Source organism: Bufo bufo, chromosome 1 (genome assembly GCF_905171765.1).
Source record: "Bufo bufo chromosome 1, aBufBuf1.1, whole genome shotgun sequence".
Lineage (NCBI taxonomy): Eukaryota > Metazoa > Chordata > Amphibia > Anura > Bufonidae > Bufo > Bufo bufo.
The window spans coordinates 77994777-78015991 of record NC_053389.1 but is presented as its reverse complement, the minus strand read 5'-3'; the positions used below and the strand labels follow the sequence as shown (position 1 = coordinate 78015991).

The following is a 21215-nucleotide window of genomic DNA, read 5'->3' as shown; positions in this document are numbered from 1 at the left end:
AGGTCACATGTACAAGCAGTACAATGTCATTGTCATCATCGTTACTGCCTCTCTTGCTCAGTCTCCACCTTCTCCTCCTCGACTCTATTGTTAGTGAACCATAAAGGAATGTGTGGCTGGTAAAGTACTGGAGGGGGTATATATCGCACCCAGAATGGTAAAAAGAATCCAGGAAAGCTTGTGCATTAGCAAAGTGTAGTTTCCTAAAGCACTTTTTTTTAAAGTGTGTTATGGGCCTGGATTTGTATGGAATAGGGGGTAGGTTGGTAGAGGGACCTGCCATTCCCTCCCACTCCAGTACAACAATTTCCCCCTAGCCTGAAGTAATCCCAGGTGTAGAGGCTGGGCTCATTAGTGTGGGGATAAAGACAGCGTTAAGAGCTTCATTCGGGATCAGAGCCTGGAAGCTACATGACCTGTGGTGGCTGTGCAAAGCCTGACCCCCCTGTGTTGAATATGGAGCAAGGTTGAATTCAGGCAAGGTGATTTACTTTGTTTTAGTAACGTACATGTAGATGCTTAAAAGTGACTAATGACTTTGGTTGTCCTATGTTGTTTGGAAAATATAAGTTGTTAGAACTTTTAACCCCCGAAATCTGTGAGTCTGTCATTGCGGACCCCTCCACAAGCACATGGAACCCCGACAATTGGTGTAGAAGGCAATGGGTAATGGTTACCAGGGGTAATGGTTAACAGCATGACCAAACAGCACATGAAGCTAAATGCTGCTCAAATCTGTTGCACGTTTATTTACATCCAGGTCTATCCAGAGAAGGCTCGACCCAGAGAGGCTGGCTGAAATCTCCCTGTGGCATCGTTATGTCAGATTATCTGCGGCCGTTCATGTCAGATAATCACAGCTAGAACGCCTCAAGGATCAGAGGAAGACCTGGAGACCGAGTCTGGGCCACCCGGGTATCTGTGTGGGGTCCTCTCTAAGTGGTACATACACAGCTGGCAGGATCGATGAATGATCCGGAAAAATAATACTACAAATCAAAAAATGAGACTGAATATGGATGCAGGGTCTCCATATGCCTTAGCAAGGCAGTCATCACGAATGAATTGGATGAGTGCCAGTTTGATATCAATGTTAATGACAGTGTGTGGTACCTACGCGCTCAGGATCCAGACCATAGACAACACTGGATAGACACTATTGAGCTGCACAAGTTTGAATCCAGCTATAGATCCGAATCTAGCTTATGGCATGGCTTCATGGTGTCCCTGGTTTCTGAAGAGAGTGGTTATTCTGCTACTTCAACCTCATCATTTAAGAAAAGACAGTGTGTGAAAAAATTGACAAAATTGTAGAGACTGTAGAGATGAGCTTGAACGGGATAAAGTTGTTGAAGGCGATGACAACAATTTCCTTCCAAACCATGCTGATAGAGAGTACAATCATAGCAGCAATGGCAACAGCAAAAAATTGTTTCAACACCAAAAGGCATAAATTGAATTGATTTTAAAGGGGAACCAATAACTTTCAAGGCTACTACAGCCAGAATATTGGCCACTTTGTCACATTGCATTGATCTAATGGTTAAGCAGGAGGACAGCTGGCAGAAAAGACTTGAAAAGGAGGCTGAGAAGAGCAGATACTGTAAGTAGAAGAAGCATGTAAGAATGCAATGACCAAATTAAAGAAAAAAAATTCCACTTTGGTGGAGCGGACAATGAAGAGGGAACAGTTTGATTAATGAAGAATTATTTGATGCAGTTGAATCTGCTTTGGAACAACAGGACAAAATTGAACAGTCTCTGTCAGACAAAACGAGATCACACTTATATTAATCTTTACCAACCAGTGATGTGTTCACTGGTGTGGAAAGTCACAGTTTTGTTTGAGCAGTGCATGAGATGATAGAAAACCATGAAGCACTCGTAACAAGATATACTGAAAAAAGTAGTAGAGAAGGATGGTCATGATTTGGAATGGCCTGTTGCCATACCTAATGTTCACTAGAAGAAAGGTGCCTCACGTCAGCAAATAATTTCTCATGTAGAGAAAGTTACTGTAATGCAAGGCACTTACTAATGTATGTTGATTGTCTATATTGCTTCCTTTACTGGCTAGATTCATTTTTCCATCATAATATACACTGCTCGTTTCCATGGTTACCACCACCCTGTATCAGTGACTGTGTTTGCACAATATAGGAAAAAGTGCACAGCTCTTTGGTGGCTGGGACCACGGGAGTGAGAATAGTCCAGCACTTTTTTTTACAGTGTCCAAGCACGACCACCGCTGCTGGATTGTGATGGAATAATGAATCAAGCCAGCAAAGGAGGCAATATGGACAATCACAATACATTATTAAGTGCCTTGTATTAACCTTGTCTACATGATAAATGCCATTTGCATAGAAGATGCTAGAAACATGCAGAGAGACAGTGTCCTCTGAGGTTAAGTGCATACTTGATTTGGGTGTTATTAAGGAGTCTAAAAGTGAGTGGTTGAGCTCAATGGTACCAGATTCAAAGCTAAATGGTACGTGGGGGTTTTGTAATGAGTAAAAATTTTTATGAGGTATCAAAATGTAATGCAAACCCCATGCCCTGGGTAAATGAACTGATTGTTCCAGTATGTAGTGATGACTTTTGGGTTACATGGAGCCCCTGCTACATTTTAGAGGTCGTTGGATCTCATCTTGAAGCCACATCTTGACTACAGAGCTTTCTACGTTAATGATGTAGTCATTTTTAGTTCATACTGGACAAGTCAACTCTGCAAAGTACAGGCTGTGCTAGATTCCATTAGTGATGTGGGCTTTACAGTAGACCTGTAGAAGTGTAGAGTAGGCTTAGGGGAAGCAAAATACCTGGGTTACAATATTGGCAAGAGTTAATTAAGCCCCAGATCAACAAGATCGAGGCCATACAGAACTGGCCTAAACTGTTAAAGAAGCGTGTATCACTGGTTACTACTAACGGTTTGTGCCAAATTTTGCCTCTACTATAGCTCCGATGACTGACTTAACAAAGGAGGGTAAGTCAGTAATTGTAATATGGACACCAGAGCCAGAGAAGGCTTATCAGAACCTAAAGTCGGCTATGTGCAACAGCCCGTGCTCATTAACCTGAATTTTAGGAAAAGGTTTTGGGTCCAGACAGATGCTTTTGATGTGGGGCAGATGAATCTGACGCAGTGTTACCACAAGCAGTGAATGGTAAGGAACGTATGGTGAGCTACCTGAGCAGAAATTTGACTCCTGTAGAGAAAAATTACTCAGTTATTGAGTGAGAGTATTTGGATATCAAGTGGGAATTGGAGTCATTAAGGTATTATCTGATGGGCAGAAAATTTCGGTTGGTGACAGACCATGCTCCACTAGCATGGATGAAGCAGAACAAAGAGGGAAATGTAAGAGCAACCCAGTTTTTCCAATCCCAACCCATTTGGAATTTTTTTTAACAGCTTCCCACTACATCCTATGCATGTCGTGTGGTCTTGAAACGTATGTGTGATGTCCGTTAAAAAAAAGTCCATCAGATGTCCATTTTTCACTGTCGTGTGCATGTAGCCTTAAACGGATGCCTCACACAGGCGCCATACATAGCATCCATCACCATACGGTTCCACTGTAGAAAAAAATAATCTAACGTATACATTTTTTGCGGGACTCTGCAGGATGGGAAAGCATATTATGCTTTGCTATGAATCCCCCCCCCCCCCCCTCCCGAAATGTATATGTTAAATGTGAGACAAAATCATGATTTGAACACACACTTAGATCATTGGGGGCCCAACTGCTGAGACCCCAACTGATCCCAAAAACGGTGGTCCTGTACCCTAAAAGGTCCCTGTGAAATGTAGGAAGAGGCTGGTCGGTCATGCACACTGCCACCCCATTCCTTCTCTATGAGACTGCCAGAGACAGCTGAGCACCCCCATTCTCATGACTAGTGGGGGGGTAATAATGGTTGTACTTCGACTGATCTAAGGCTACTTTCACATTAGCGGCAGCCTTCTCCGGTGAACAGCCTGCCGAACCACGCGTGCCGCCGGAAGTCCGCTCCGGCCCCATTGACTATAATGGGGGCGGGCCGGAGTTCCAGCCGCAGTTATGAACGGATCCGGTTGTATTATCTTTAACCACTTCAGCCCCCAGTGCTTAAACACCCTGAAAGACCAGGCCACTTTTTACACTTCTGACCTACACTACTTTCACCGTTTATTGCTCGGTCATGCAACTTACCACCCAAATGAATTTTACCTCCTTTTCTTCTCACTAATAGAGCTTTCATTTGGTGGTATTTCATTGCTGCTGACATTTTTACTTTTTTTGTTATTAATCGAAATTTAACGATTTTTTTGCAAAAAAATGACATTTTTCACTTTCAGTTGTAAAATTTTGCAAAAAAAACGACATCCATATAGAAATTTTGCTCTAAATTTATAGTTCTACATGTCTTTGATAAAAAAAAAAATGTTTGGGTAAAAAAAAAAATGGTTTGGGTAAAAGTTATAGCGTTTACAAACTATGGTACAAAAATGTGAATTTCCGCTTTTTGAAGCAGCTCTGACTTTCTGAGCACCTGTCATGTTTCCTGAGGTTCTACAATGCCCAGACAGTACAAACACCCCACAAATGACCCCATTTCTGAAAGTACACACCCTAAGGTATTCGCTGATGGGCATAGTGAGTTCATAGAACTTTTTATTTTTTGTCACAAGTTAGCGGAAAATTATGATTTTTTTTTTTTTTTTTTCTTACAAAGTCTCATATTCCACTAACTTGTGACAAAAAATAAAAAGTTCTATGAACTCACTATGCCCATCAGCGAATACCTTGGGGTCTCTTCTTTCCAAAATGGGGTCACTTGTGGGGTAGTTATACTGCCCTGGCATTCTAGGGGCCCAAATGTGTGGTAAGGAGTTTGAAATCAAATTCTGTAAAAAATGACCTGTGAAATCCGAAAGGTGCTCTTTGGAATATGGGCCCCTTTGCCCACCTAGGCTGCAAAAAAGTGTCACACATCTGGTATCTCCGTACTCAGGAGAAGGTGGGGAATGTGTTTTGGGGTGTCATTTTATATATACCCATGCTGGGTGAGAGAAATATCTTGGCAAAAGACAACTTTTCCCATTTTTTTATACAAAGTTGTCATTTGACCAAGATATTTATCTCACCCAGCATGGGTATATGTAAAAAGACACCCCAAAACACATTCCTCAACTTCTCCTGAGTACGGGGATACCAGATGTGTGACACTTTTTTGCAGCCTAGGTGGGCAAAGGGGCCCATATTCCAAAGAGCACCTTTCGGATTTCACTCCTCATTTTTTCCTGAATTTGATTTCAAACTCCTTACCACACATTTGGGCCCCTAGAATACCAGGGCAGTATAACTACCCCACAAGTGACCCCATTTTGGAAAGAAGACACCCCAAGGTATTCCGTGAGGGGCATGGCGAGTTCCTAGAATTTTTTATTTTTTGTCACAAGTTAGTGGAAAATGATGATTTTTTTTTTTATTTTTTTTTTCATACAAAGTCTCATATTCCACAAACTTGTGACAAAAAATAAAAACTTCCATGAACTCACTATGCCCATCAGCGAATACCTTGGGGTCTCTTCTTTCCAAAATGGGGTCACTTGTGGGGTAGTTATACTGCCCTGGCATTCTAGGGGCCCAAATGTGTGGTAAGTAGGTAAATGACCTGTGAAATCCGAAAGGTGCTCTTTGGAATGTGGGCCCCTTTGCCCACCTAGGCTGCAAAAAAGTGTCACACATCTGGTATCTCTGTATTCAGGAGAAGTTGAGGAATGTGTTTTGGGGTGTCTTTTTACATATACCCATGCTGGGTGAGATAAATATCTTGGTCAAATGCCAACTTTGTATAAAAAAATGGGAAAAGTTGTCTTTTGCCAAGATATTTCTCTCACCCAGCATGGGTATATGTAAAATGACACCCCAAAACACATTCCCCAACTTCTCCCGATTACGGAGATACCAGATGTGTGACACTTTTTTGCAGCCTAGGTGGGCAAAGGGGCCCATATTCAAAAGAGCACCTTTCGGATTTCACAGGTCATTTTTTACAGAATTTGATTTCAAACTCCTTACCACACATTTGGGCCCCTAGAATGCCAGGGCAGTATAACTACCCCACAAGTGACCCCATTTTGGAAAGAAGAGACCCCAAGGTATTCGCTGATGGGCATAGTGAGTTTATGGAACTTTTTATTTTTTGTCACAAGTTAGTGGAATATGAGACTTTGTATGAAAAAAAAAAAAAAAAAAAAATAAGCATTTTCCACTAACTTGTGACAAAAAATAAAAAATTCTAGGAACTCGCCATGCCCCTCACGGAATACCTTGGGGTGTCTTCTTTCCAAAATGGGGTCACTTGTGGGGTAGTTATACTGCCCTGGCATTTTCCAGGGGCCCTAATGTGTGGTAAGTAGGTAAATGACCTGTGAAATCCTAAAGGTGCTCTTTGGAATATGGGCCCCTTTGCCCACCTAGGCTGCAAAAAAGTGTCACACATGTGGTATCGCCGTATTCAGGAGAAGTTGGGGAATGTGTTTTGGGGTGTCATTTTACATATACCCATGCTGGGTGAGAGAAATATCTTGGCAAAAGACAACTTTTCCCTTTTTTTATACAAAGTTGGCATTTGACCAAGATATTTCTCTCACCCAGCATGGGTATATGTAAAATGACACCCCAAAACACATTCCCCAACTTCTCCTGAGTACGGCGATACCAGATGTGTGACACTTTTTTGCAGCCTAGATGCGCAAAGGTGCCCAAATTCCTTTTAGGAGGGCATTTTTAGACATTTGGATACCAGACTTCTTCTCACGCTTTGGGGCCCCTAGAATGCCAGGGCAGTATAAATACCCCACATGTGACCCCATTTTGGAAAGAAGACACCCCAAGGTATTCAATGAGGGGCATGGCGAGTTCATAGAAATTTTTTTTTTTTTGGCACAAGTTAGCGGAAATTGATATTTTTAATTTTTTTCTCACAAAGTCTCCCGTTCCGCTAACTTGGGACAAAAATTTCAATCTTTCATGGACTCAATATGCCCCTCACGGAATACCTGGGGGTGTCTTCTTTCCGAAATGGGGTCACATGTGGGGTATTTATACTGCCCTGGCATTCTAGGGGCCCTAAAGCGTGAGAAGAAGTCTGGAATATAAATGTCTAAAAAATTTTACGCATATGGATTCCGTGAGGGGTATGGCGAGTTCATGTGAGATTTTATTTTTTGACACAAGTTAGTGGAATATGAGACTTTGTAAGAAAAAAAAAAAAAAATTCTGCTAACTTGGGCCAAAAAAATATCTGAATGGAGCCTTACAGAGGGGGGGGGGGGGGGGATCAATGACAGGGGGGTGATCAATGACAGGGGGGTTGATCAATGACAGGGGGGTTGATCAATGACAGGGGGTTGATCAATGACAGGGGGGGTGATCAGGGAGTCTATATGGGGTGATCACCACAGTCATTGATCACGCCCCTGTAAGGCTTCATTCAGACGTCCGGATGCGTTTTGCGGATCCGATCCATCTATCAGTGGATCCGTAAAAATCATGCGGACGTCTGAATGGAGCTTTACAGGGGGTTGATCAATGACAGGGGTGTAATCAATGACAGGGGGGGTGATCAGGGAGTCTATATGGGGTGATCACCACAGTCATTGATCATGCCCCTGTAAGGCTTCATTCAGACGTCCGGATGCGTTTTGCGGATCGGATCCATCTATCAGTGCATCCGTAAAAATCATGCGGACATCTGAATGGAGCTTTACAGGGGGGTGATCAATGACAGGGGGGTGATCAGGGAGTCTATATGGGGTGATCACCACAGTCATTGATCATGCCCCTGTAAGGCTTCATTCAGACGTCCGGATGCGTTTTGCGGATCGGATCCATCTATCAGTGCATCCGTAAAAATCATGCGGACGTCTGAATGGAGCTTTACAGGGGGTTGATCAATGACAGGGGGGTAATCAATGACAGGGGGGGTGATCAGGGAGTCTATATGGGGTGATAACCACAGTCATTGATCACGCCCCTGTAAGGCTTCATTCAGACGTCCGGATGCGTTTTGCGGATCCGATCCATCTATCAGTGGATCCGTAAAAATCATGCGGACATCTGAATGGAGCTTTACAGGGGGGTAATCAATGACAGGGGGGTGATCAATGACAGGGGGGTGATCAGGGAGTCTATATGGGGTGATCAGGGGCTAATAAGGGGTTAATAAGTGACGGGGGGGGGGGTGTAGTGTAGTGGTGCTTGGTGGGACTTTACTGAGCTACCTGTGTCCTCTGGTGGTCGATCCAAACAAATGGGACCACCAGAGGACCAGGTAGCAGGTATATTAGACGCTGTTATCAAAACAGCGTCTAATATACCTGTTAGGGGTTAAAAAAAACACATCTCCAGCCTGCCAGCGAACGATCGCCGCTGGCAGGCTGGAGATCAACTCTCTTACCTTCCGTTCCTGTGAGCGCGCGCGCCTGTGTGCGCGCGTTCACAGGAAATCTCGCCCATCGCGAGATGACGCATATATGCGTGACTCTGCGCAGGGCTGCCACCTCCGGAACGCGATCCTGCGTTAGGCGGTCCGGAGGTGGTTAATATAGCCAAGACAGATCCGTCATGAACTCCATTGACTTGCATTGCACCAGATCCGTCTTGCTCCGCATCCCAGGACGGAAAGCAAACTACAACATGTTGCGGTTTGCTGTCCGGTATGGGAATGCAACTAAACGGAACAGAATGCATTTTGGAGCACTCTGTTCAGTTCATTTTTGTCCCCATTGACAATAATGGGGACAAAAGCGTTTTTTTTTTCCGTTATTGAGCCCCTATGATGGATCTCAATACCGGAAAACTAAAACGCTAGTGTGAAAGTAGCCTAAGTCGTGTGGTCGTTCGGGACGGGGTAGTCCTGTGGTCGACTACCTCATAACTAATTAGACCAGTGCTGTCCCTCTTTAATACCGCATGGCCATTAACAATACAGTCTCAACGGACATTACGGTCCCGCTAGTCTAATTAGCGGAATCTGACGCCCGTGTGACTACGTTGACCTAGCCTCTACCCCAATTATCCCCTTGCTATAACTAGAAGCCCACAACCACCTCAAGTAACATTTCCACATCCCTATGACTAGCATTTCGTTCTTGCCCCAAATAATAAATAGCCATGGAGAACCCGTGAGCCAGGAAGGTGGTCCTGCCACCAATAATGCTCCACACATTAGGAGAGACGCCATTACATCGGCCGCCTCAGTCTCCCACATCGCGCCGCTTCTCCCCTCACGACGCTCCGATCCTTCCCGCTCAAAATACCGGCCACCTGCCTGACAGGAGAAGCCGCACAGCAGCATTCCCGCTGGTGACCCGCGGCATCCCCGCCCGGCATGTCGCCTATATAAGAGGCGGTGAGAGACCTCCTGTGTGGGCAGCACATGAGGGGCGGAGGCAGCAGAAGCCGCAACAGGTGAGGGTCTCCACAGAGTGCGTGCAGACGGGGTGCGGTACGGTACCGCCTGCCGGTGGTGTGTGACGCAGGAATTCTCCATTATATGTAATATTAGATATATATACAAGAGAATTATTGGACTTTTCTCCATCAAGGCTGTAGCTTCTGCAGTGAGGTGCCCTGTGGCTCCTTATACTGTGGCCCTGAGGTGGTCAGGCAGAGTCACCTCCATTATTATCTGCATTTTATTCAATTCGCAAACCGGTTATTAGTTCGGTGGCCATGCTGCTGCCGGTGGAAATTGGTGGTTTTACCGCAAAATGGCACAGTTGTCACAATTGTGGTTTTGCAGGTAAAGGTTACGACAGAGCGGCAAGCCTGAAACGCGTGCGCGGCGTGGCCATTACCAATGAAGGAACCGTCCAGCTCTAAAGACGGGACCTGAGCCTTGCTATACTCCATAGGGCGCATGCACAGGGCAGTGGAGTTTATGTGCACATTTTTGTGCCATTTTTGCTTCATTTCTGCACCAAAATCAGTTATTTGTGGATTTTGCGCAGATTTGCCCTAGGGTGAAAAACTGCACGGAAAATCCACACATAATATTGGCGTGCTGTGGATCTCAGAATCTGCACCTCAGGTCACTTTTCCGCACCTAAATACATAAGGTTTTCAAAATGTCACGTACTTAGCTGGTAATGTATTGTGTGCATATACCCTAAGGGTCCATTCACACGTCCAGTGTTTCTTTCCTGATCTGTTCCATTTTTTGCGGAACAGATCTGGACCCATTCATTTTCAATGGGTCCTGAAAAAAATCGGACAGCTCAATGTCTGATTTTTTTTCAGGACCCATTGAAAATGAATGGGTCCAGATCTGTTCCGCAAAAAACGGAACAGATCAGGAAAGAAACAACGGACGTGTGAATGGACCCTTAGGCTGGTGCCACATTAAAGGTGGAACCATTTCTACAGGCCCCTCCAACATGGCTGGACCCCAGTAGGTGATCACACTTACCTGATACCAGCCACTAAATTTTGGCTCTTTATGCCCCGGGACTCCTCGCATCAACATCCTGTTTGACGCCACCGCAGCCAATGACTTGCCGCAGGGGTGACGTGTCACCCCTGTGTCATGTCACCCATTGACATGATGTATGGGTGACACATGACCACTGAGGACATGTGAACCGAGTCAAACAGGATGTTGATGCAGGGAGACCCGGGATCTGCAGAGTCGGTAGGACAGCAATGGTCCGGGAGAGTAGTTGCACTGTGCGCCGGGATAGTACAGGGTGGGCCATTTATATGGATACACCTTAATAAAATGGGAATGGTTGGTGATATTAACTTCCTGTTTGTGGCACATTAGTATATGTGAGGGGGGAAACTTTTTAAGATGGGTGGTGACCATGGCGGCCATTTTGAAGTCGGCCATTTTGAATCCAACTTTTGTTTTTTCAATAGGAAGAGGGTCCGTCTAAGGGTGTCAGATCGGGAGACCTTGGGGGCCATTCAACTGGCCACTGGATATGCGAAATTGCTACATGATGATGTGTTTCCCTCTTTATGCACTGAAGCTGGCACGTTCCCTGAGTTTTTCCAGCAAGATGGTGCACCAGCACATTATGGGTGTCAGGTCCGAGCATTCCTAGATGAACAGTTTTCTGGAAAGTGGATTGGTCGTCGTGGGCCAGTTGAATGGCCCCCAAGGTCTCCCGATCTGACCCCCTTAGACTGACCCTCTTCCTATTGAAAAAACAAAAGTTGGATTCAAAATTCCCAACTTCAAAATGGCCGCCATGGTCACCACCCATCTTAAAAAGTTTCCCCCCTCACATATACTAATGTGCCACAAACAGGAAGTTAATATCACCAACCATTCCCATTTGATTAAGGTGTATCCATATAAAAGGCCCACCCTGTAGTTGCACTGTGCGCCGGGAGAGTAGTTGCACTGTGCGCCGGGAGAGTAGTTGCACTGATTTCTTGGGAGAGTAGTTGCACTGTGCTGGGAGAGTAGTTGCACTGTGGTAGGAGAGTAGTTGCACTGTGCCGGGAGAGTAGTTGCACTGTGTGCTGGGAGAGTAGTTGCACTGTGCCGGGAGAGTAGTTGCACTGTGCCGGGAGAGTAGTTGCACTGTGCCGGGAGAGTAGTTGCACTGTGCCAGGAGAGTAGTTGCACTTTGTGCCAGGAGAGTAGTTGCAGTGTGCCGGGAGAGTAGTTGTGCTGGGAGAGTAGTTGCACTGTGCCAGGAGAGTAGTTGCACTGTGCCGGGAGAGTAGTTGTGCTGGGAGAGTAGTTGCACTGTGGTAGGAGAGTAGTTGCACTGTGCAGGAGAGTAGTTGCACTGTGCCGGGAGAGTAGTTGTGCTGGGAGAGTAGTTGCACTGTGGTAGGAGAGTAGTTGCACTGTGCCGGGAGAGTAGTTGCACTTTGTGCCGGGAGAGTAGTTGCACTGTGCCGGGAGAGTAGTTGCACTGTGCCGGGAGAGTAGTTGCACTGTGCCGGGAGAGTAGTTGCACTGTGCCGGGAGAGTAGTTGCACTGTGCCGGGAGAGTAGTTGCACTGTGACGGGAGAGTAGTTGCACTGTGACGGGAGAGTAGTTGCACTGTGCCGGGAGAGTAGTTGCACTGTGTGCTGGGAGAGTAGTTGCACTGTGCTGGGAGAGTAGTTGCACTGTGCTGGGAGAGTAGTTGCACTGTGCCGGGAGAGTAGTTGCACTGTGCCGGGAGAGTAGTTGCACTGTGCCGGGAGGGTAGTTGCACTGTGCCGGGAGGGTAGTTGCACTGTGCCGGGAGAGTAGTTGCACTGTGCCGGGAGAGTAGTTGCACTGTGCCGGGAGAGTAGTTGCACTGTGCCGGGAGAGTAGTTGCACTGTGCCGGGAGAGTAGTTGCACTGTGCCGGGAGAGTAGTTGCACTGTGTGGTGGGAGAGTAGTTGCACTGTGCCGGGAGAGTAGTTGCAGTGTGCCGGGAGAGTAGTTGCACTGTGCCGGGAGAGTAGTTGCACTGTGCTGGGAGAGTAGTTGCACTGTGCTGGGAGAGTAGTTGCACTGTGTGCTGGGAGAGTAGTTGCACTGTGTGCTGGGAGAGTAGTTGCACTGTGTGCTGGGAGAGTAGTTGCACTGTGCCGGGAGAGTAGTTGCACTGTGCCGGGAGAGTAGTTGCACTGTGCCGGGAGAGTAGTTGCACTGTGCCGGGAGAGTAGTTGCACTGTGCCGGGAGAGTAGTTGCACTGTGCCGGGAGAGTAGTTGCACTGTGCCGGGAGAGTAGTTGCACTGTGTGCTGGGAGAGTAGTTGCACTGTGCCGGGAGAGTAGTTGCAGTGTGCCGGGAGAGTAGTTGCACTGTGCCGGGAGAGTAGTTGCACTGTGCTGGGAGAGTAGTTGCACTGTGCTGGGAGAGTAGTTGCACTGTGCCAGGAGAGTAGTTGCACTGTGTGCTGGGAGAGTAGTTGCACTGTGTGCTGGGAGAGTAGTTGCACTGTGCCGGGAGAGTAGTTGCACTGTGCCGGGAGAGTAGTTGCACTGTGCCGGGAGAGTAGTTGCACTGTGCCAGGAGAGTAGTTGCACTTTGTGCCAGGAGAGTAGTTGCACTGTGGTAGGAGAGTAGTTGCACTGTGCCGGGAGAGTAGTTGCACTGTGTGCTGGGAGAGTAGTTGCACTGTGCCGGGAGAGTAGTTGCACTGTGCCGGGAGAGTAGTTGCACTGTGCCGGGAGAGTAGTTGCACTGTGCCAGGAGAGTAGTTGCACTTTGTGCCAGGAGAGTAGTTGCAGTGTGCCGGGAGAGTAGTTGTGCTGGGAGAGTAGTTGCACTGTGCCAGGAGAGTAGTTGCACTGTGCCGGGAGAGTAGTTGTGCTGGGAGAGTAGTTGCACTGTGGTAGGAGAGTAGTTGCACTGTGCAGGAGAGTAGTTGCACTGTGCCGGGAGAGTAGTTGTGCTGGGAGAGTAGTTGCACTGTGGTAGGAGAGTAGTTGCACTGTGCCGGGAGAGTAGTTGCACTTTGTGCCGGGAGAGTAGTTGCACTGTGCCGGGAGAGTAGTTGCACTGTGCCGGGAGAGTAGTTGCACTGTGCCGGGAGAGTAGTTGCACTGTGCCGGGAGAGTAGTTGCACTGTGCCGGGAGAGTAGTTGCACTGTGACGGGAGAGTAGTTGCACTGTGACGGGAGAGTAGTTGCACTGTGCCGGGAGAGTAGTTGCACTGTGTGCTGGGAGAGTAGTTGCACTGTGCTGGGAGAGTAGTTGCACTGTGCTGGGAGAGTAGTTGCACTGTGCCGGGAGAGTAGTTGCACTGTGCCGGGAGAGTAGTTGCACTGTGCCGGGAGGGTAGTTGCACTGTGCCGGGAGGGTAGTTGCACTGTGCCGGGAGAGTAGTTGCACTGTGCCGGGAGAGTAGTTGCACTGTGCCGGGAGAGTAGTTGCACTGTGCCGGGAGAGTAGTTGCACTGTGCCGGGAGAGTAGTTGCACTGTGTGCTGGGAGAGTAGTTGCACTGTGCCGGGAGAGTAGTTGCAGTGTGCCGGGAGAGTAGTTGCACTGTGCTGGGAGAGTAGTTGCACTGTGCTGGGAGAGTAGTTGCACTGTGCCAGGAGAGTAGTTGCACTGTGTGCTGGGAGAGTAGTTGCACTGTGTGCTGGGAGAGTAGTTGCACTGTGCCGGGAGAGTAGTTGCACTGTGCCGGGAGAGTAGTTGCACTGTGCCGGGAGAGTAGTTGCACTGTGCCGGGAGAGTAGTTGCACTGTGCCGGGAGAGTAGTTGCACTGTGCCGGGAGAGTAGTTGCACTGTGCCGGGAGAGTAGTTGCACTGTGCCGGGAGAGTAGTTGCACTGTGCCGGGAGAGTAGTTGCACTCTGATGGTATTCTTGATGAGATTCTTACAATGCTCTGTCGTCTGGTTATGTTGACCTAAATGTAAACTTACACTTTAATTCCAATCTTTTCAATATCTACACCTTTTCGTACGTTGCGTAATCTGGCAGAGCTCCGTGTCCTGCTCTGATTGCTCTTGGGTTTTTCGTTGTCTTTCCTGCTGTCCATGGAAACCCACTCCTAGATGCAATCATAGGTAACCAGCCCTGTCTGTCGTGGCTTGGCGGTGACCACACACCTGCCTTCTTCTCTATGACATACATGTCCATGGATACGGCTTGTATACAGAAAGGGAAACTTCAGTAGACTTAGGGTTGGTCCAAACAGTTCAAAAGAAGAAGCTTTTCTTCGGAGGAGCTTCTTGCTGCTCCCCAGCAGTATCTGTTCACAGGTAGGTGTCCTGTTCCTGGAGGTGCAGCCATTGGTGGCGACGTCTTCTAGGCAGATGACAGATATATGTATTTACTGGCACTATGGACGTGTGTATTAGAAGTGCCATATGTTCCTCCTGTTAACAGGCTGCTTTCTGTCTCCAGGTCCACACCACGGATGATCCTCAGCCTCAGTGTTTGGCTTTTAGGCAGTGTAGTTAGCTGATTGTGTGAATACCGGTCACAATCACTAACTAAACTACCATCAAAACCTAACACACAGACCAAACCAGTGAAGGAAGGACACGCGGTGGCCTCCTGTAACCGTCCAGGGTTTATAGATTTTTTTTCACTACTTGGAGGTTATTTTTGTGTGAATTTCCAGAAGAATTGCTGCTTTTTTGTAAGGTCCTATAGGATTGCCCAAGTACCTAATCTACAGTAAGTGGAGTTTCCTTCTTTACCTATGCAAGTGGTCACAAGCTCCATGTGGATCACTGAGCCCTTGCTGCAGGATTTGTGTCACCGTCTACAGGGTCCTAAAGAGCGCAGTGCGGAGATTAACAGCCTCGTTACCAGGCAGTGTTGTTAGATGATTTGAAATCCTATCAGTCACTAACTATACAGCCAGGTAAAGGGGACAGGACAGCAACGTCGTCTCCACCTCCATGATTACCACCAGCCCAAGAAAATGGAAGTCTATGGATATGATTTATATGTTGTGTTATTTATATTTTTCTTTAACATTTTATAATACAGGATTATATAAAATACAATTTAGCCACGGAGACAATATATCATTCACTCCAGCTGAGGAAGAGCTGTTGTTGTAGTGTAAACCTTACCTTACATGATATTCAGTAAGCCCCCTGAGAAGATGAGGCCGGCCACAGCTTTCAGATGGTAATTGGGTTCCGTAACTGTCAAGCCGAAGCAGACACTGAAGGTGGTCACTTACCTTTGGGGATTATATTGCAGCTATTTAACCTGCTGATTATTACACCCTTACCTATTAGACACTATAAATGACACGTCCTGTATGTACACATCTCAGCCCATATTATATTGGGGATGTGTCTGTGAGCCCCAGAAGCATTAGAAAAGCGTTTATGTACTGTATGTGTGAATGCATGGCCCCCTTTGAAACGCATTAGCACTGTATTTTTGATAGGTGTCGTACAGATCCCAAATACAGTTGTGTGCATCAGGTATAAACCTCACAGGACATGCACTTGTGCGTGACCAACTTAACAATGGCCCAAACAACTATTTCTTCTTCATGGACCAAGGTATAACCACCAAGGTCCTCGATTAGAAATCACTGGGACAGATTCTATTATCACAGGGGCTCAGGCTGGATGATACATTTGGAGCATGGCTAAATACTTTTCTCATTATACAACCTGGTTGGCCCGTCTCATTTATCATTTTGCACACCAGTTTTTGGCGTGGAAAATTACTTAAAAAGAGGACCTTTCACTGGATTTTATTAATTGACCAGCTGAAGGACCCGGCTTCGCTCAGGTATATTTAAAGAGGACCTTTCATCAGAATCAAGTATGTAAACTGAATATACATACATGGAGAGCGGCGCCCAGGGATCCCCCTGCACTTACTATTATCCCCGGGCGCCGCTCCGTTCTCCGGTTATAGGCTCCGGTAAAGTCTTAGTTAGGCTCCACCCATTTGAGCCTGTCGTGGTCTCCTTCTCCTATGCTGTAGCGCTGGCCAATCGCAGCGCTTAGCTCTTAGCCATGCTATGAGCTGAGCGCTGCGATTGGCCAGCGCTACAACATAGGAGAAAGAGACGCCGGCAGGCTCAAATGGGTGGAGCCTAACTAAGACTTTACCGGAGCCTATAACCGGAGAACGGAGCGGCGCCCGGGGATAATAGTAAGTGCAGGGGGATCCCTGGCTGCCGCTCTCCATGTATGTATATTCAGTTTACATACTTGATTCTGATGAAAGGTCCTCTTTAATCTATTTCATTTAATGTTTGTGTGTGTCGTTAAAAGATATCAACACTATCCACTATTAGGCCTCTTTCACACGGCCGAGATTTCCGCGCAGGTGCAATGCGTGAGGTGAACGCATTGCACCCGCACTGAATCCGGACCCATTCATTTTTTATGGGGCTGTGCACATGAGCGGTGATTTTCACGCATCACTTGTGCGTTGCGTGAAAATCGCAGCATGCTCTATTTTGTGTGTTTTTCACGCAACGCAGGCCCCATAGAAGTGAATGGGGCTGCGTGAAAATCGCAAGCAAGTGCGGATACGGTGCGATTTTCACGCATGGTTGCTAGGAGATGATCAGGATGGGGACCTGATCATTATTATTTTCCCTTATGACATGTTTATAAGGGAAAATAATAGCATTTTTAATACAGAATGCTTAGTAAAATGGGGCTGGAGGGGTTAAAACTAATAAAAAATAATTTAACTCACCTTAATCCACTTGTTTGCGCAGCTGGCATCTCTTTTTTCTTCTTCTTTGCTGTGCAGGAGGAAAAGGACCTGTGGTGACGTCACTGCGCTCATCACATGATCCAGCATGGTGATGGATCATGTGATGAGCGCAGTGATGTCATCAAAGGTCCTTTACCCAGGTCCTGAAGAAAGAAGGCGGGCTGCGCGAACAAGTGGATTAAGGTGAGTTAAAATATTATTATTTTTTTTAACCCCCTCCAGCCCTATTTTACTAAATATTCTGTATTCAGAATGCTATTATTTTCCTTTATAACCATGTTATAAGGGAAAATAATACAATCTACACAACACCTAACCTGAACTGCTGTGAAGAAGTTTGGGTTTGGGTACCAAACATGCCGATTTTTCTCACGCGCGTGCAATACGCATTAAAATGTTTTAAACTCGCGCGGAAAAATCACGCATTTTCCCGCGACGCACCCGCATCTTATCCGGCCCAAATCCATGACGCCCGTGTGAAAGAGGCCTAACAGTGACATCTATAGCACCCCGCTCCCAAAACAGTGACACCCCCCCCCCCCCCCCCCATAGTGCCCCGTCCCTTAAAATTTGACCTCCACAGCAGCCCACCCCCTTAACTTTGACTTTTACAGCAGCCTTCCCCTTTAACAGTGACTTTCACAGCATACCACCCCCTTGACAATGACCTCCACAGGGGCCCACCCCCTTAACAGTGGCCTTTACTGGATCGGGGGCGTGTCCTTTTGAACAGCTCACTCTAAGACAGCAGTACTGTATTGACTGAGTGTGAGCTGCAGGGAGAAAGTCATCCTCTCTCCCACCCATGCAGCTGACAGAAGTTGATTTTTACCTTCATTTTTTCAATCCCTGTCAGCTGAGTGGAGGGGCGTGGCCTAGACTGATCAGGGGCGTGGCTTAGCAGGACCTAGAAGTTGATTTTTAACTTTATTTTTTCAATCTCAGTCGGCTGAGTGGGAGGAGGCGTGGCCTAGCCGATTCGGGGGCGTGTCCTTTTGAACAGCTCACTCTAAGACAGCAGCACTGTGCTTTCTGAGTGTGAGCTACAGGGAGAAAGTCACCCCTGCAGCTAATAGAAGTTGATTTTTACCTTCATTTTTTCAATCCCCGTCAGCTCAGGAGTGGGAGATGGCGTGGTCTAACCAGATCTTGGCGTGGCATAGCGGGACCTAGAAATTGATTTTTAACTTAATTTTTTCAATCTCATTCGGCTGAGTGGGAGGGGGCGTGGCCTAACCAGATCAGGGGCGTGCCCTTTTGAACAGCTCACTCTAAGACAGCAGCACTGTGCTGTCCAAGTGTAAGCTGCAGGGAGAAAGTCACTCTGCCTCCCACCCCTGCAGCTAATAGAAGTTGATTTTTACCTTCATTTTTTCAATCCCCGTTGGTTTAGGCGTGGGAGGGGCGTGGCCGAACCAGATCAGGGGCGTGGCTTAGCAGGACCTGGGGGCGTGGTTTTAAGTCTTTTGAGGGTGGACACATTGTGGCAGGGGGCGTGTCTGAGCTCCTTCCTGCAAGAGTGACACTCCTCTAGGCACCCTAGTGGCTCATTTGCATACCAAATAAACTGGATTTTCAGAGGATAAAATCATCTATTGCTGGAACAAAGGCACATCTTGAAATAAGGTACTAAGTGCTATTAGGCCATGGCTTTACTTCAATAGCGATTATTCTGGTGACAGATTTCCTTTAAAACTCATCTACAGCAGTGAAAATAAATGGCTGGGTTGTTATGGAAACCTAGAGTAAAACTGTGTATGTGGAGACTGGAGGACCTGCAAGCTTCTATTGGCTGATAAAGGTCATGTGACCAAGCTTCTATTGGCTAATGCATTTATTGGGAATATCTCAGGAACGGTACGTCATAGAGAGCTGAGACCCAGTCTAAAACCTTCCCGGACACCTGATGCACCTGTGTGCTGAATTTTGTGATTGTAAATGCGACGGTGCGGATTCCTTTAGCGGACATACACACACATACACTCAGCTTTATATATTAGATAAGTACATGTACTTGCGGGGTACCCTCCGCCAATGCTGCCACCTTGCCTGTTTTGGTAAAATAGCGCCCCTACGCCGCGCTGTGCCCCCCCCGGTATTTTCCCCACTCGGGAGCAATGGGGAGGAGACGCAGTCTGTCTCTGTGGGCGTCTCCTTCTCCCCTGGCTGTAGCGCTGTCCAATCGCAGCGCAGAGTGTCACAGCTAGGGAGGTGTACTTATCTCAATTCAATCCTCCAATAGTAGAAATACCCCCGCACAATGCCCGAGCCCTTCCTATAGACATACTTACCCGGGTTCCCTGCATGTCCGCAGCTGCATCTCCCCGTCACACGGATCAAAACATGCAGCTACGGGGAAGCAGCCAATAGCAGGCCAAGATGGGGGAGACCCTCCGGAGCGTCACGAGCAATGTTAGGGAGGCTGGTCACTGTTGTGTTCATCGGCAGATGTTTTCATCAGCGCGATGGGGAGAGGCATTGGGGGCCGTGCAGGGAACCAGAGGGACGCAGAGACCGGGTAAGTATCGTCTATAGGAGGGGCCCGGGCATTGTGCAGGGGTATTTCTACTATTGGATAGGCTCTTTAAATCTACGCCAGCAAGGGAGCTGGCGTAGATATAAGTATGTTGCACGGCCTGCTGGTAGAAGTGCCATAGTCATGTAGAGACTTGAATCTCCACGTACAGTAGCTTTGGTGCATCCACCGGAAGTGCAGAGGAACTAAATCGCCAGTCTTAATAAATGTCCCCCTTGGTGTATGTAACACCCCAGAGTTGTGTTACTAAACTCTTTTACCCCGCTACAATCTGTTAAAGGCATTAACCTTGTCATCTGATGTAATTTTACATTATATCCTCACAACTGTGCATTAAAAACCATGTTAAATGTATATTGCTGTAATTTCCATGTTCACCAGCAGGTGGCAGCAATGTGTTGGTAAGGAGCTAGGTTTAGTTTAATACATCTAGGCTGGAATAGTTCATTCCAGCTTAGCTCCCCCTCTGTGAGCAGAGTGGGCTGTGCCCACATACTGTAGCATGGGGAGAGAAGGAAGTTAGAGTGAATATAGCCCACCCCCTGCTAGGGGTAGGGTGTGCATGTTAGGAGCTCCCAGATATAGGGAACCAAACCAGGATCTTGTCTCGGCTGAGACATTGATCATCATCCCCAGTCTGAGCCCTGCAGCCTCGGCTGGATGAAGCAAGCAGACAAACTCCAGAATTCCAGGAAGAAAGCATACCCTGTGAAGATAACTGTGAGTACAGTCCAGAGACCCAGGAGAAGCCATATTCCTCCTCAGCTAGTCAGTCCCCATACAGCAGAAGATAGAAAGTGCAGAAGCCAAATTCCTGCCACAGTATAGAGCTAACAAGCAGCCGTCCTTTCCTGCAAGCTCCAGGTTGATAGAGCAGAAGATAAATTCCTGCCAACCATTGCCAATACCTGCTGGGACCTAAGACTAAAGCTGTATTTTGCTTGGATGAAAGTTACCCTCAGTAAAGACAAGTTTGAATTGCATCTAAAGGTCTGGATCTCAATTTCTGCTGCAAAATCCCTCTATTACTCCTACTAGCACTACACTCAATTTATTGCAAGTGATCCAGGAGTCCAGCCGTACCCAGGTAGGAGACACCGTTGACGCCATTACCACTACCATACAGAGACATTACACCACTCTGGCATTACTAAACCTGTGGCGTGAGTTATAACATCCTTGGAGGGCCTTGTGATTGTACCCTGCGCACGCTGCAATTGGCGTCACAAACAAAACCATAGACTATCACCTACACCTGACCCAGCCATTGCATAAATTGGCATTAATCCAGAGTCAGATTTATGCCAGAATTCTGTCCAGGGTTTTGAACTGTGGTATTTTTGCCACTAGCTGAGACAGCGGGTAAGTCAGTGCGGTAATAACCAATACCGCCTAAGAGTAAGACAGTCTTAAACTGCGTCAGATTTATCACAGTGACTGATGCTGGATGATAAAGCTGTTGCATCTTTAGACTGTACTTTTATGTCACCTATAATATGGCTTAGTTTTACACCTAAAT

At 47.1% G+C, this 21215-nt stretch overlaps 1 pseudogene; it reads left to right on the top strand.

The window, feature by feature from the left end:
* Window positions 1–843: 843 nt before the first annotated feature.
* On the top strand, window positions 844–1848 carry LOC120986838 (annotated as a pseudogene).
* Window positions 1849–21215: the final 19367 nt, after the last annotated feature.